Genomic DNA, 14,564 nt, shown 5'->3' with positions numbered 1-14,564 from the left:
ATGTGTAGAGTAAAAAAACTGTACTTTGTCAGATAAATTATAGTAGTCTGTTAAAACAAGAAAAGGAATTAACATGCTACAAACAGTATCATGTGGATGCTTTTGCACCTAAGGGGGCAGTGTGGCCCTCTTAGGGAATTTTAGTGTGTGAATGAAACAGACCTCAAAAGGTGGGAGTGTAATTGTTGCATCCAGAAGTACTGTTAATGCAGAAGTAAGGGATGATGTCTTGATGTGCTGTTTATCCTAAGTAGGGTAAATAGGATCATTTGGTATTCACCAATAAACTTCGAAGCTGGTATTTGAGACTTTACCTCTGATTCAAGACAAATTTACATGTTTACATACCTTTTGTCTCCCAAGAGCTGTTTTGTTGTTTTCCAGAGACTAATGAGAAGTGGCTTAGAGATCAAGTGCTATAACACTATTCATTCTGAATAAGAGCTAGTTTGGGGCATTTAACTACAGTGTTGTCAAACAAGGTCAGTCTCTCCTCACAATAGCGAGAGGAGGTCCTTTAGTTAAGTACTCCCCTCTCTAAATACTAGAACAGCCACCACCACCCCTCCCCAACACGCACAAAAAAAAGGCAAACCAAAAAACCACCAAACAACCCCAAACACGCACACACCCCCAACCAACCAGAATCAGTTAAGAAGGTTATTTGCTGCTTTGGGATACAAGAGCAAGAGCAGTTGCAAAGGAGCTTCCATGTGGCAGAAGCAGGTGAATATTTTTGGCTAACAATCATTGGTTTTATAACTGGGCTCTTTGAACATTTTAAAACACTTCAGCTCAAAAGTGATGGCTGGATTTTCTGTTGTGAACTATTTGTAAATTATCACTACTCATTTAGATTTGCAAAATATGTATATGGATGGCTCTTTTCTGGTGTGGTGTTTTATGCCAAGGAAAGTGTGTGGTGGTTATGTAAGCGGGGTTTTTTTACAGGGCAACTAGCAGATATTTCTTTCCATTTGTTTAGATTTTTGGACCGGTAGCCATGCAATGCTAAACTATGAAGTTTTTTTTGTTTTTCAATGTGTGTATTTCTGAACTGGTAATAAATACTACCATCATGTTAATGTTAATTCTGTTTAAAATATTTTTGAAGTATTTAATAAGTCATATAAATGAAAGTGGTGAAATTGTGGCACTAGAATTTATCACCTTGCTTTATAGAGTTAGAATAATGTTAGTGGAAAGGAGAAGTCAACACCACCTAAGAATCCTTTAAGCTTTCCTGCCTTTTAAAGGTGTATGTGCAATTGATTTATCAGTTTTAAAGTGTGATGTGTAGTACAAGAGCTCTCCTGAGGAACTCCTGTCATTTCTTTGCTAGCATTGCTCATTTACCTCTGAGTTGCCTAGTGTAGCGCCATTGACTTCTTTTACATTTTGCTTCCCCTCCTACACTGTCAGTGCAGCAGCCCAGTGAATTTAATTAGAGGAAATAGCATATCTAATGTCTATAGTATCCTGACTAGTTGTAGTTGGGCCTTTGGTCTTTTGCACTATAGCAGGCTCCAGCTGTGGAGAGATCTCACTGTGTTTTGATCCTGCTCTTTCTCGTTGTGTTGAACACATGCAGAATCAAAATTAGATACTGTAGTAAGAACTGAAGCATTCAGTGGATTATTTTTTGTTCAGTGAGTCACTGATTTTTATTTTTTCCCCTCAGATACGGAAAGAAAGTGTGTGGTACTTTCAAATTGAGGTAGTAAAGACGTTCAGATGCTCATGAATAAGAATGCAAGTGCTTTCATCTTAGACCATTTTTTAAATTTACCTTTTGACCCTTTATATCAAAACACACCAAAAATTGTTGGTCTTCCTATTTGTAACATCTTGAATATGCCTTTTTTTGTAACTGTGCATGGATTTAATAGTATCATCTCATATATATTCGTGAGGTGTGTATATACTTACGACATGCCTTGCCTCAACTCCTTACTGACTTGCACTAACTATTATTATTATTATTATGTAATTTTGAAGACTGCTTCTTTGGTTTTGCTTCTCATAGCCTCTTCTTTTATAGCTATCTTCATTATCTCTACTGTGGCCAGTAAGCCTTCTATAAATTAAATAGTTAATTACAGGTATTCATTGTGGGCATGAAACTTTCTTCACAATCAAGGAGTGATAAGGAGTTTTAAAATATAAGCTTATGTTTTCATAACGGCACCATCTTTCACAAGACAGTGTGAATTTAAAGTGTTTGTTTGAAATAAGTTTCAGAAAGCATTACAGAGGGAGACAAAAAACCTGTTAAAAGTTCTCCCAGAGAATAAGATCTTGTCAAAACAGAGCTAGAGTGAAAATTTGGGGGTGAAAAGAAGTCAGACAGCCCATATATTCAATGGGTGTCCCCTCCTTTCTTAAGCTTTTTTTCCTTGTCATGTATTAGTCCTATCTCTGGGATGTTACATGGCTGCATAGCTCAATTAATGCTCTATGGCAGGAGGAGGAAAAAAATGTCTCTCTCTTGTCAGAAGCGAAGTTATTTACTTTCAAAAGCTGACAAAATAGCACTGCAGGGGCTTCATTTATTTCCGTTCAGAATGTCATTATTGTGTAATGCAGAGGGACTTCTGCATGCATTGCAGGCTTAGTCTTGTAATCTTTAGTCTGCTGGATGGCTGCATAAGTGTAAAATGGCACACTGGAATGTTCCCCTATTCTGACTTTAGCTCGTTCACTTTTGCAAAACTGCATTCCAAGTGTCTTTAAATATTTACTGCTTAGATGGCGATAAATTCGTTTGTCAGTGGTGCTGATGCTTGATACATTCAGAATCATGCTCTGGCCTAGCTGAAAGACTGATTGTATCCTTAGTTACCTTTATAATGTGTGTCACTTTTCCTGATGGGTAGCATATGGTTTGAGACTTTTTCAGCATTACTCTCTTTCTGTCATACTCTTATGTTTTTCTAAGTCTAGCCCCCAAAGGAATATCTTAGTGCAGAATGTTTTATAAAGACTACTTGGTATTTCATTTCAAAGTTTGAAAAAACGTTCAACTTTGTTGTATTGCATGTACTTCAGAGGCAAGATAAGTAGTTTTGATGTTCCTTCTCCAACTTTAGCATGTGTCGCTGCAAAAATACAGTGAGTGTTCAGAAATTGCAATTCCAAGAGCTTTGGTTTATTTTTCCTTTCCCACTGCTACCATCTTTTCCAACTCCATTTAGAATACCATGCTTAGCACATAGGCATGACATTGCCTGTTGGTCTGTGGAAAGATTTTTGGTACACCTGAAGTAAAAACACTGATAGAGCTAACTTCAGGAGTTCCTCGTGCCCAGACGTTGCCCTTCTTTCTGCCTGCTTTAAAAAAAAAAAAAAAAAAAAAAAAAAAAGCTCCAATGGAAAATTACTTCATTTGGAGAGAAGTCACCTTTTCAGTGATAGTTGATTTTTTTTTAAATTTTTTTTTTGTTAATAGTAACCCCACTTTCAGTAGGTTTTTTCAGTTTTTTTCAGTTTAAAGTGGTAAACTAAACATTTAAAAAATTTAAAATTTATTCATTGGTAGTAGATTTCATTTAAACACAACCTGTCTTTAAATCAAGGGGAAAGGATTCTACTTCTAAATGTGCTTGCTTGCTTCTTTCCTTCTTTTCTCTTCCTTTATTTGCAGACATAAAATCCAATAAATTTCTATTGCAGTTGCTGGGCTTGGGGGAGAAAAAGGAGAGGAAAAGTACAAAGCTATTGGGAAGCGTCAAACACGGAGAATGATGAAGTACATTTCATAGCAGCCAATTCCAACCCCAAAATCCCTGTTGTGCAGGAAGGCTTTCCAGCTCACACAGGAAATTCAGCCATTGCACGGCATAGTATTAATGATTTATACACACCGCACCACTGCTTTTGTTCACTAGCAGAGCCCAGGTTGTGTTAATAAAGGAATTTCAGGTAAAAGAGTCCCAGCATGCTGAGTTGTTTTGCTCAATGCGGTGGATGCTGCCTTCATAAATCAAAGGAATTTCGTGCTTTACAACCTTTCAGAGCTGCTGAGGGTGGTTTTTCTTTTTTTTTTTTTTTTTTTTTTTTCCCTTAATCTGATTCACCTAGGAATATTTTCATTTCTTTTCTATAAAGAATGAATGAACTACTGGATGAGATCTATCTCAGCTGTTTTAAGGTTGATTGGTTTGCTTCACAGTAGCATTATACTTCCATTTGTTTTCCATTTGGTATTTATGCTTTATGGTGTTATCTATGGAAAGAGGCTAGCATGGTTTTATTAACATAAAGAGATGCAGATCACATTATATTCTGTCTTGTTTCTTAGAAATAACTAAATAAAATGTAAAGGCAAAATATGCTTGCAATAAAGCAATTTTGTATTCTTTATCTAAAATAAAAAAATTAATAACACTTATTAAAGTATTTATCATTTTAAAATCAAGGTAATTTTTTAGTAGCAAAAATGCAATAAATGTAAGTGTTAATTTTCAAAGTTGTTTTTTTTTAATCTGGAAACTTTGTTTTCTAATAGCAACTGCAGGATTGGGTACTTAATTTTGTATTAATTTACATAATGATTCTTTTCAAATAGTGGATCAATATTGATATTACTAAACAAAATATGTATCTACATTTGATTATAGAAATGAAGATGAAGGATGGCTTTAAAAACAGCTCTTAATTTCTGATGTGAAAGAGTATTAAACAATGTTATGGGACACTCTCATAGAAAGTAAACACTTGGTTTGATACCTATGGAATCTAATCTTTACTTTCCATTATCGTTTTACAAGGGAGGGTGTGGCGGGGTGGGTGTTAGAAAATAATTACAGGGAATATGTTTTGCAGTTAAAGGGAATCTGGCTTTCCAGGGGAATCTTAAGGCTTTGTATTACACAGCAGGCACAGTGTTTTTAGTCTATTTGGATCATTTGGAGCCATTGATTCAAGTAGCTTTTGCTTACAGAAAATGTGACTGCCCTGTCCTGGTGTTGTTACAACAGAAAATATGGTTCCCTCCTAGCTTTATGAAAGTCAACAATGTGGGAATCAGTATTGCAGAAGTTAAAGCTACTTAATACCGAGAGGAATTTTTTGTTTGTAGTTTGTTCTGTAGTCTGAAGGCAGATAAATACCCTCTTTTCCATTTTCATCACTGGTTTGAATATCACAGATTAATATAAGACAGGTGCCCAGTAGATGAGGTTTATGTTTATAGAGTACCATTTTTGTGTTTGTTTGTCCTCTATTATTTGGGTGGGTGAGTGTTTCATTGTATTTAATTATGTCTGTGAGGCACAAGACAACAGTCAACATCTGCTCTATTGTTTCCTTGGTTTACAGATAGCTTTGATGGGTTATTAAACAATCTATTTTTCAAACAGAAAACAGGGAAACAAGCTGCACCCATATTATGTAATTTTGTAAAGGTATATTATGTAATTAGTTGTCTAGTATTTGCACAATAATCTTTTATTTTGGTTGAATAAATGCTATTCCATTTAAAAATACGTGACGATCTCAGGCAGTTTTTATTTAATAGTGAAAATAATTTCTGGTTTATAATATATGGGTTAAGTTGATTTTGCCACTACTAAATTGATTTTGCCATACATTTTATGTTGAAATAATGCTCTTGAGTTGTGAATGCTAATACAAAAATTAGAAATGTGTATTACCTTCCATTAATTACTGAAACAGCTACTGATGAACTGATTACAGAAATGTATTAATTAACTTGAATTATTTTTGAGTAAAAGTTTACGCTGTTGCCAGAGCATCAGTTGGGGAAGGCAATGCTCAGACTACTTTTACTCTGACAGATCTTACTCAGGGCAGAACAACCGTGCATACTCCCCTGCCAAGAGAAGCTGTATTGTGTGAGCAGGGAGACAACACTGTAGAACTTGACTCTTCTACAAAGGGATTTCCTGTTGAAAGAGTGCTTGTTTCATTATCTGTTTTGAATTTTTTTTGTTTTGTTTTAATGTACCTGTCAATTGTTTTAATTTTCTTTATGTAACACTGATGTCCACTATACTCTTTCTGGATGGACTAAGGTAAATCACTGAAAATTTCCAACTACACAGCATGTGATTGTTTTGGCCTCAAAAATAAAATGTAGGAGAAAATTTTCCAGACACTAATGATGAACAAATCCTAGAATTAGGCTTTCTGTAGCTTTTATCATTGCAGAAAGTCGCCTATCAAAAATGTTTAAGGAAGAACATGAGTCTGTAGTATTTTAATGTCTCTTGAGCTGCCACTCTATACCATTATAGAGCTACAGCTATCTATAGCTCTTTCTTACATGTGTACATTCGAGGCCCTTGAAATGCTGTTAATGTAATCTGGTTGTCTTATGTACACAGGTTTTCCATTGAAATGACGTTGTTCAATATCATTTTAATATGAACTTAAACTACCCCTTGTATATACATAAAGAACTGAATTCAAAGGGGGGGGGAAAAACCCCAAGCATAGTTACTCAGAAAAGTATGCATTATTAACAGTCATGTAGGACTGATGTTCCAGGCCTTCGTTTAAATGTAATTTTGCAAAATGGCATTCAGTTTTTAGGATAGAATGAAAATTCCTCACGTCTTTCTGCAAGGGCTTGTTAGAAATACTTCATAATTACCCTCTCACCTACCCATGTGCCTCAGCAGCAAAAGCTGTGAATATAAAACAGGGATTTCAAACCTGTTCCTTCAAGTGTCAGTAAATGCTCTTCAATAAATTTAGAGGCTTACACTTGCAGTTTTGACTTTCCACAAACGTGACAAATGGAAACTCAAACAGGAACTTCTAAATACTTTTTTCTAAAAAATGAAGGAATGCCAGGGTAATGCTGTTTGTAGGGAACTTTGTTTTCAAGGTGTTTCCAGAAACACACTGCAGGGTGGGGGGGAACTGTGCTTTTGTTTGTTTTTTTCCTATAATGTTTATTGCTAAATGGTTTGGTAGGGTGTGTCTCTTAGGAACTGCTTCTTATAAACAAACATATGTGTTTGTATACAACTGAACAAACCATGCAGGTGTCTTCGAATGCATGTGTCGGAATGGAGCATTTATGGCCTTTTTTCTGGTATGCAACGCAGAGATGGATTTTAATGGGAGAGAAAACCAGGATCAGAATTTCTGCTGGGGTAGATCAACACAGTTTATTGACTTCCACTAAAGATGTTATCCTTGGCTTTGCTGTAAAATTAATGCATTGTACAGTTTATGTGCATTTTTTCTCATCCTCATTTTCTTGTATATTTTGCTTGAGAATAGTTTTAAGTACTTATTTGCACTAAAATGATACAGGTGGTATATGCCCGCTTCCAGCAGAAAATGAACTTTGAAACTGCTTTAGGAAAACTCTAAGGGAAAGTTATTTTCACAGATTTATGAAGGAAGCTGAGTTAGAGCAGGTGGAGTCTGATTGGTGATAGTGGTGGATGCTGGTGATTTGCATAGCTTCACAAGGAATTGGGGCTATGGAGCACAAAACTCCGTAAAACTGTTCAGTATTTTGTTTGTATGATCTTAAAAAGCCAAATGGGCTGAACAGTAGAGGATAAGAATTCAGGAAATTTAGCTCTTTTACTAGTACCACAAATGGCCAAATAGATCAGTAAACAACAAAAAAAGTTGTTAGCTTCCATTGCTTATGCACTAGTACTAGATTACACAAGCACCTAAGGAAGCAGTCTGTGAAGGAGACCTATCATTAAGAAAAAAATTGAGGGAATTATAAAAGCCTTTGAAAATAATTTCTATAAGAATTCACTAGTCCCAGTTGACTCATTAATTATCCTGAAATCTGACAGTTCTGTAGAAGCAGCTATGTAGCACTTTTCTGTCATTGCAATACCAAAGAGATGTTCCAATAATAGCGTTTATAATCCAGATGTGCAAAAGTTATGTCTGTGGGAAAAACAGAATATTAACTTTCAGTGCAGTTCGTGTTTGTTGGGCAATACAAGTCAAAACTTGTAGGGCAATATTACAGTTCTTATTTTCATTTGTTCCTGGTGTTCAGTAACACACATTTTGGTGTTTTGCTTTTTTACTAAACGGTATCATGGGTTACATTTTTTTCTGGTTAGGGACAAATCACTATTGAAAAATCTTGAGGAAAGGTAAGATGCTCTCAGTCAAGGAGTTTGAGTTAAATTTTTGGTGTCTGATCCTCCTATGTTACACTGCAGGAGAATTGGCTACATCTCAGGTCTTAGAAGGAGACTACTTACTCTGTCTTATTTCTTGCAGCAATAAAATCTTACTCATATCCAGCTAATAGCCTTAATATCAGCTAAAGTCAGCTAAAGTACTGATTTCAATAAAAATAGAAATAATCCTCTTCTGTTGCCCTCCTTCTCTGCACAAATTTACACCAGTCCTTTGCTGGTGCCTTCCAAGGGCACTGACAAGGGTTGATTAAAACCTAAATGAAGGTGAGATTATGAAGGCCATCCTTTCTTTTTTCCCTTCTAATATAAAATCAAATTAACCAAAAGCAAAAAAGTTGCTAAGTGGATGACAGGAAAGGCTCTTGCCATCTGGCATTGATACAACAGTGTACGGTTTTTCTGTTCTTCGGTGCTTATTCTATCCTCTTCCGTTACTCTGATCAGTAGCACAATTCCTGTAGGTTTACATTGTCCTGAGGAAGTTGTTGTGAGAGGTTATAAGAAATCAAGTATTCACATGAATTCAGTATCCCCTGTGGTTGTTGAAGAAAATAATCTGTTTGGTAGAATAGTTATTTAGGATTGGAATGTATAATGAATAAGTAGAATATTGTCTAAGAGGTCTTGGGGCAGGGGAGGAAAGAAAACACATGATACGATTCTTTAAGGTGAGATCTCTTTACTGTATTACCGGGAAGGTTTGTTTGAAGCTTAATCCAGGGAACTTTATTCTTTCAAAGTAGTTTTCCTGTGTAGTAGTATGCGAAGGTGCCTGCAGAGAGTACAAGAGCGGTTCCACTCACATTGACCTCGCCTCAGTCACAGACCCTCAGCCTATGGGCAGATCTGACCCATCTCAGGAAAAGGCAGGCACTCCTATGCCGTGTAATCTGTTGGCTGGGTAGGCCACGCACAGCCGCTACCTGTAAGACATCAGACTGAGTTTAGGAGCAGTGCCTGAACTGCTGAACGTGTGATTAAGCGTGTCTCCAAACAGTTGCATTAGGAGATACCTATGAGACTGAATTGACTTCAGACATAAAGTAGCAATGAAGTTGAAAAAGCTTTCTTAACTTTGTGGTATTTGGATCTGGAGGCAACCTTCATATCAACTGTGCCTTCTAATGCTTTCAGCCAAATCCTGCCTGCCTCAGATGCTCCTAGCTTGTAGTTCTTGGATAAACTTCAGTACTTAAAAACTACTGCCGATGTCTTGAATAGAGCTGAATTATGGCTTGGATTACATCTAATGCCTTCAAGTCTTGATATTTTATCTCTGGAGGATATAAAACTCGTCAGTTGTGAACAGAAATTCCCACTGATCCCTTTAAAGACATGTAGGGTCTTTATTATTTTGGGGGTTGAATAAGTTATTTCTCCAGGGCACCCTGCTCACTTGGGATACCTACCCTATGCTGGTTTCTGCAATCAAACCATTGCATTTGGCATAGTGGGGTGCTTGAATGATGTACTTATACAGGCAGGAGGCATGATTTAATACCATCTCATGATTCACCATACAGTCCTATTAATATGAACTTCACTCAGGAGAATGAGTAGCTGTTACTTGTCAGCAAATCCCGAGTGTATTAAGGGGGTGAAGTTGTATTGAAAGATCCTACAGTGCTACTCTGCTGTTCCCAAAGGAAGCAAATGAAAAGTGTACTTTGATGAATAATGAATGTGCTAATTGGGGTCAAGAAGTCATAGCTTCCTGTGATACAGTAGTTAGAGTAGCCTGACAACAGCAATAAAGAGAAGTCTGTTTGACCAGATTTGGCAATAAAAGTATGTGGTTATCTATCATCACCACACAACCAAAGCCTGACAGATGACAGTGACAGGCAGGTGGCTTGTCTGTTCTAGAATACACTGTTATATTCCTGAGATCCTGTTTTATGCATGTTGGGGTCAACTAGAGGATGGCCATGAGCTGATACTGAGACTGGTTGTGTGCTCAAGTATTGGCAAAAATCCTGTGTGCAGTGGATGATGATCCATCATGGCATTGCCTGGGTATATCAATAGGATTCATTAAGAGTGGATATTGATTAGAAGTCAGTCTGTTCCTGATTTGCAAGGAAAAATATATTTTGTTGCTGCTAGTCTGTATTTGCAAATGAATGTACCCCAAGGAGAAGATTACAGCCTGCTCCTACCTGTTGGCAAAATACATGCAAAAATACATATTTCTTGGGCATCTTATATCCAGCACATGAAAGAGAAGATTAAATGAATGAGATTAAGGAAGATATGTGAAAGTATCACAGTAATGCATATTTTGTGAAATACATACATATATATATATAGCCTGGCATTTTTTTAAATAAAGATGTATGTGATACTGTTTATAATTTATGCCACTGGAAGATGTATGTCATTTTCAGTAGTTTGGCTATGTAACTGCATGATGTCAAACAAACATGAGCTCTTGAAAGTGTCTGTTCTACATTTCACACAAAATTTTCAAAACCGCTTAACTTCACATAGATTGGAGGCTTATCTCAACTTTTTACGAAATGGCAGATAAGAGCAGAGTATTGAAAGATATCTGAAGTGGCCTGGAGATGCAAAAGAGTTTGTTCTCAAAGAAGCCAACAGTGAAAATACAACTGATTTGGTACACTATCCAGCTGATAAGGAACTATGTAATAAAAGCCAGTATGGAACTCTAAGAAAAGGAGAGCAATGCGGTGCTCGTTAAGACATAAGAAACATAGGGAAGACCTTTGCAACACATCTTCGGTATTGTGAATAAGTAGTAATGTACGCATGTCAAAATCAACTCTCGGTAGTTAAAGCAATAGTAGTTTCCTTCAGTTCTGCAGCTAACTTTTTTGAGTGATCCAGGACAATAGGAGACAGAGGAACTCCCTTCACAAGTAGAATTGTACAGGCCCACGAAGCTGTTCATTGAAGAAGCTGCCCTACAAATGGCTTGCATAACCATGTGTGCTGCACTTTTTGTAGCTTGGGAAGATGATTTTCAGTGTCACTTCTCGCACAGTCTAATGTTATCCTTCTTCCTAGTTCGTTGCCTTAACACATTAAATAACTGAAGCTCCCAGATTCATCCTGCTTTAATTTTGACATGAATGCCGGCACAAAAAGACAAAGCTTGTTGCAATTCAGAATCTTTCTAATTCATATGAAAATACAGATAAGTCAAAAGGCACCCATAGCTATTTGTTTGGTTGGTTTTTCAGGGACTAGTGGTTCACAGATTGTTCTCTGGTTTTGTGCCATGATACATATGGATGATGACACATCCTTATGTTTCTGTGGTAGCCAAAGGGAAGTCCAGCCACAGAGGCATCCCTTAATTCCATTTTTTTTTAACCTGCTTCCTCTCTCTAGCATACATTTAAGGCCTATGTAACTGAATGTGTTTTGTGATTCACTGAAGGGTAAATCAGTCTATCTGCTATCAGGAGACAAACATGTATGTCTAGCAATCTAATCTAAGCAGGAACTGAAGGTTTCCAAGGATGTAGAAGGCGGCAAGCCATTTATGTAAAAATCTCTGCTTTGACAAGTTCCTGAAAGTAGATGTATACCTTTTGAGTGTGTGTGTTCTTTCATGTTACTGTTATAGGTGATGATCTCTTTGTACCAGACACAGTTCTCTTCAAAAGGAATGTACAGTTTAAGATGGATACAAATGTATAGCTGACTTGCAGAGGAACAGGGGTATTGGTCGTCATGCTACTCCGCAGTCAGTTCATCCCCCAGTCAGTGTTTTTGTGTGGCGTTCTGGCAAGAGGAGGTTTTATTTGCTGAAAGAGAACATTCATAGATGTTTATAGGAAGTTCTTACCTGGTATCAGGAAATTATAGGAGAAAGCATTGATGCCACTTTAAGTGTGGTTAGGAAGTGAAGGAGCAATAGTAATATTCAAGGCAGTGTGAAGAAGATACTGATCTTTCAGTTGTTCACAGTAGTAGCTAGGGTAAGAATAGGCTGAAGTGAGCCCTTGAAGGTGATGACAAGTACCGCATAGTTGCTGAGGTAGTAAAAGGATGTGTTGTGGGACAATGCAAGGAGGGAAAGGAGAAGTGATCATTGTGGGAACATTCCAAAAGAAACACAAAGAAAGCATGCCATTCTTTAGCCAGTGAGATACTCGAGGAGCAGGTGAATCAGTGCACAGTACTGACAACAACAAAAAAAGTTTGGAGTTAGTCAAACCAAAGAAAAAGGATTTGCCATGTACTCGAAGACCAGCATTTGCTGAGATACTGCACTTTAAATAATGTGAGACCAATTGGCCTGTAATGTGAAGGCCTTGATTTTTCTAGGGCTACAAACTGTTTCCCAAATATGCTTGCTAAGTTTTTGTGTGAGGTGATTCTGTCTGAACCTCTCATAATCAGCAGAACTATAGTTATTTATCTTTCTTTATCTTTGAGATCTCTAAATTTGCCACCATTGTGTATTTAAAAGAAAAGGCTAGAAAGCTGAACTTCAGTGGAACTGAAGCATTGTTGGTTTCTGATTGAAAGAATCAGCTAGGTTCATCTTGAACTGCAGCTAGTTTTTAATTTGCTCCTAAGAGCTAATGTAATTTTCAAATAGAAGGTTTAAGTTTGGAAGAAAAATGTGTTAATAGCAAATGTGCTGTATCCCACAAGTGTTCCACATAATTGAAAAAGATGGACTCTCCCACTTGTAAATAGTTTCTATATCCTTGCCCTATATACTAGTATAGACTGAGATGCTTAATAAACTTGACAAATTCTGACAGCATCCTCCATGCTTGTGTCAGTATGAGGTCAGTAGATATCTTTAATTTGTATATGTGATACTTTCTACTTTAAAAGTTGCTGAAATATCCATGTTGTATTTTGGTTCTGTGTTAAGCATAATAGGAGTTGGCTGGGGATTTGACACTTGGCATGAACAGGTCCTACATGTACTTCAAGCTTTGCTGAGAAGAGTGGAATAGAATCAGCAGCTGAGGACAGGAGTCAAGTCTGGATAGTGCTTCTGGTGCCCTAGAAGAGCCTTTGGTCCCAAATGTTTTTTGCAGAAAGGTGGAAATAGTCTTTGGAAGACAAGTGTAGTAGTTATAAAAGTGGCAGCAGTCGTGTTTGGGAGGGTGGGGGAAGACATGTGGGATAGCTTTTTCTATCTACCAATATTTCATTTAATGCCTGGGTTTACTTACCTCAGGCAATGCTAATCAATGGCAGCTCACCTTCTGTTTCAGAGCATGCATGGTACCTATCTGGTAATACTTTTTTAGGGACAATAATCTAAAGTTGCTGTGGATGATGGAAGCAGCCATGAGACTTGGAAACTACTTAATCCTCTCAGTTCTGGGTTTTCCTTTACCCCAAAACCACTGAGAAATCTTAAAGAGAAAATGGAGAGCACCTGTAGAATAGGAAAGGTGGCCAGAAAGTGGGAGGCTTGAATAAGAGCTTAAAGGAATCAAATATGACATAGGATAAGCTATGAAGAGGGTGCCAAAGTGGTACCTGAATTATTTATGATCTGTGAGATGAGAAATTTGGGCCAATGTTGCAAGGAAGTAGAAATTATTTGAAGTTTGTTGGTGTTGTACAGCATTTGGAAGAACTCGTTGTTTGTGGTATTTTTAACTAGATACAGGTGTTAAGAAGAATTAATTATTTGGCAGAAAGATGGTCTAAATAGGTTACTTCTGTCAGGATCTGATTAGAGTGTTTGTCATTGATTGGCTGATGACTGCATTGCAGGGATCTGACTTTTCCAGGCAGTGTAACTCCAGGGAAGTTGCTGAAGTCTTTTTTACCTTGAACCATAGCAAAACTAGGCATTTGCTTTTGCCCGGGGGAATGTTTTGGTCCTTGTCTAATGTGCCATTTAGGTATTACATGCAGGGGGGATCAAAACCTTGGCTCTTCTTGCATTGTTTTCTTTTTTCTTGTTCTGCCTGAATTTGTAGCCCAGTTTTCCGGCATACTTCTGGCTTTATTTCTTTCTGTGTGCATCCGTACTCTACAGTGGTCTCCCTTTCCTTCCCATTTCAAATGACTTTTTAGCAAGACTGCAGTGAAATCACTGGTAGAAGACTCCTGTCAGTAGCTTCAGTTCTGTGCTAAAACATAAGATCATGGCTAGACTGCTGGGCCTGAAATACTTACATATTTTGTGACCTTCTACTGCTACCTTAGCTTGCTTAACCTATGCTGTTCACCTTTAAAACCAGCTTTTCATAAATAATACCTGCCTTTTAGCAAAATTGTGCAGAAATGAAACAAATAAGATTGCATATTTTATTTGCGTATATATATTTTATATATAAAACTAGTGTTCATCTATTTTCTTGTTCCTTTCTCCTGTCTTTCATTTTTAAAATCAGTTTTCAGTTTCAGAAAATCCTTGAAAATTTTAATGAAAAAAAAAACCAAAACCCAAAACAA

General features: G+C 37.1%; 1 protein-coding gene across 21 annotated transcripts in view; it reads left to right on the top strand.

Annotated features, from left to right (window-relative positions):
* Positions 1 to 14,564, top strand: part of RBFOX1 (RNA binding fox-1 homolog 1) — a 1,358,224-nt gene that overhangs the window by 1,068,737 nt on the left and 274,923 nt on the right. The gene's annotated exons all lie outside the window — the stretch shown is intronic.

Source organism: Aquila chrysaetos, chromosome 25 (genome assembly GCF_900496995.4).
Source record: "Aquila chrysaetos chrysaetos chromosome 25, bAquChr1.4, whole genome shotgun sequence".
Taxonomy (NCBI): domain Eukaryota; kingdom Metazoa; phylum Chordata; class Aves; order Accipitriformes; family Accipitridae; genus Aquila; species Aquila chrysaetos.
The sequence above is the reverse complement of the archived record's forward strand: the minus strand, read 5'-3'. Positions and strand labels throughout refer to the sequence as shown.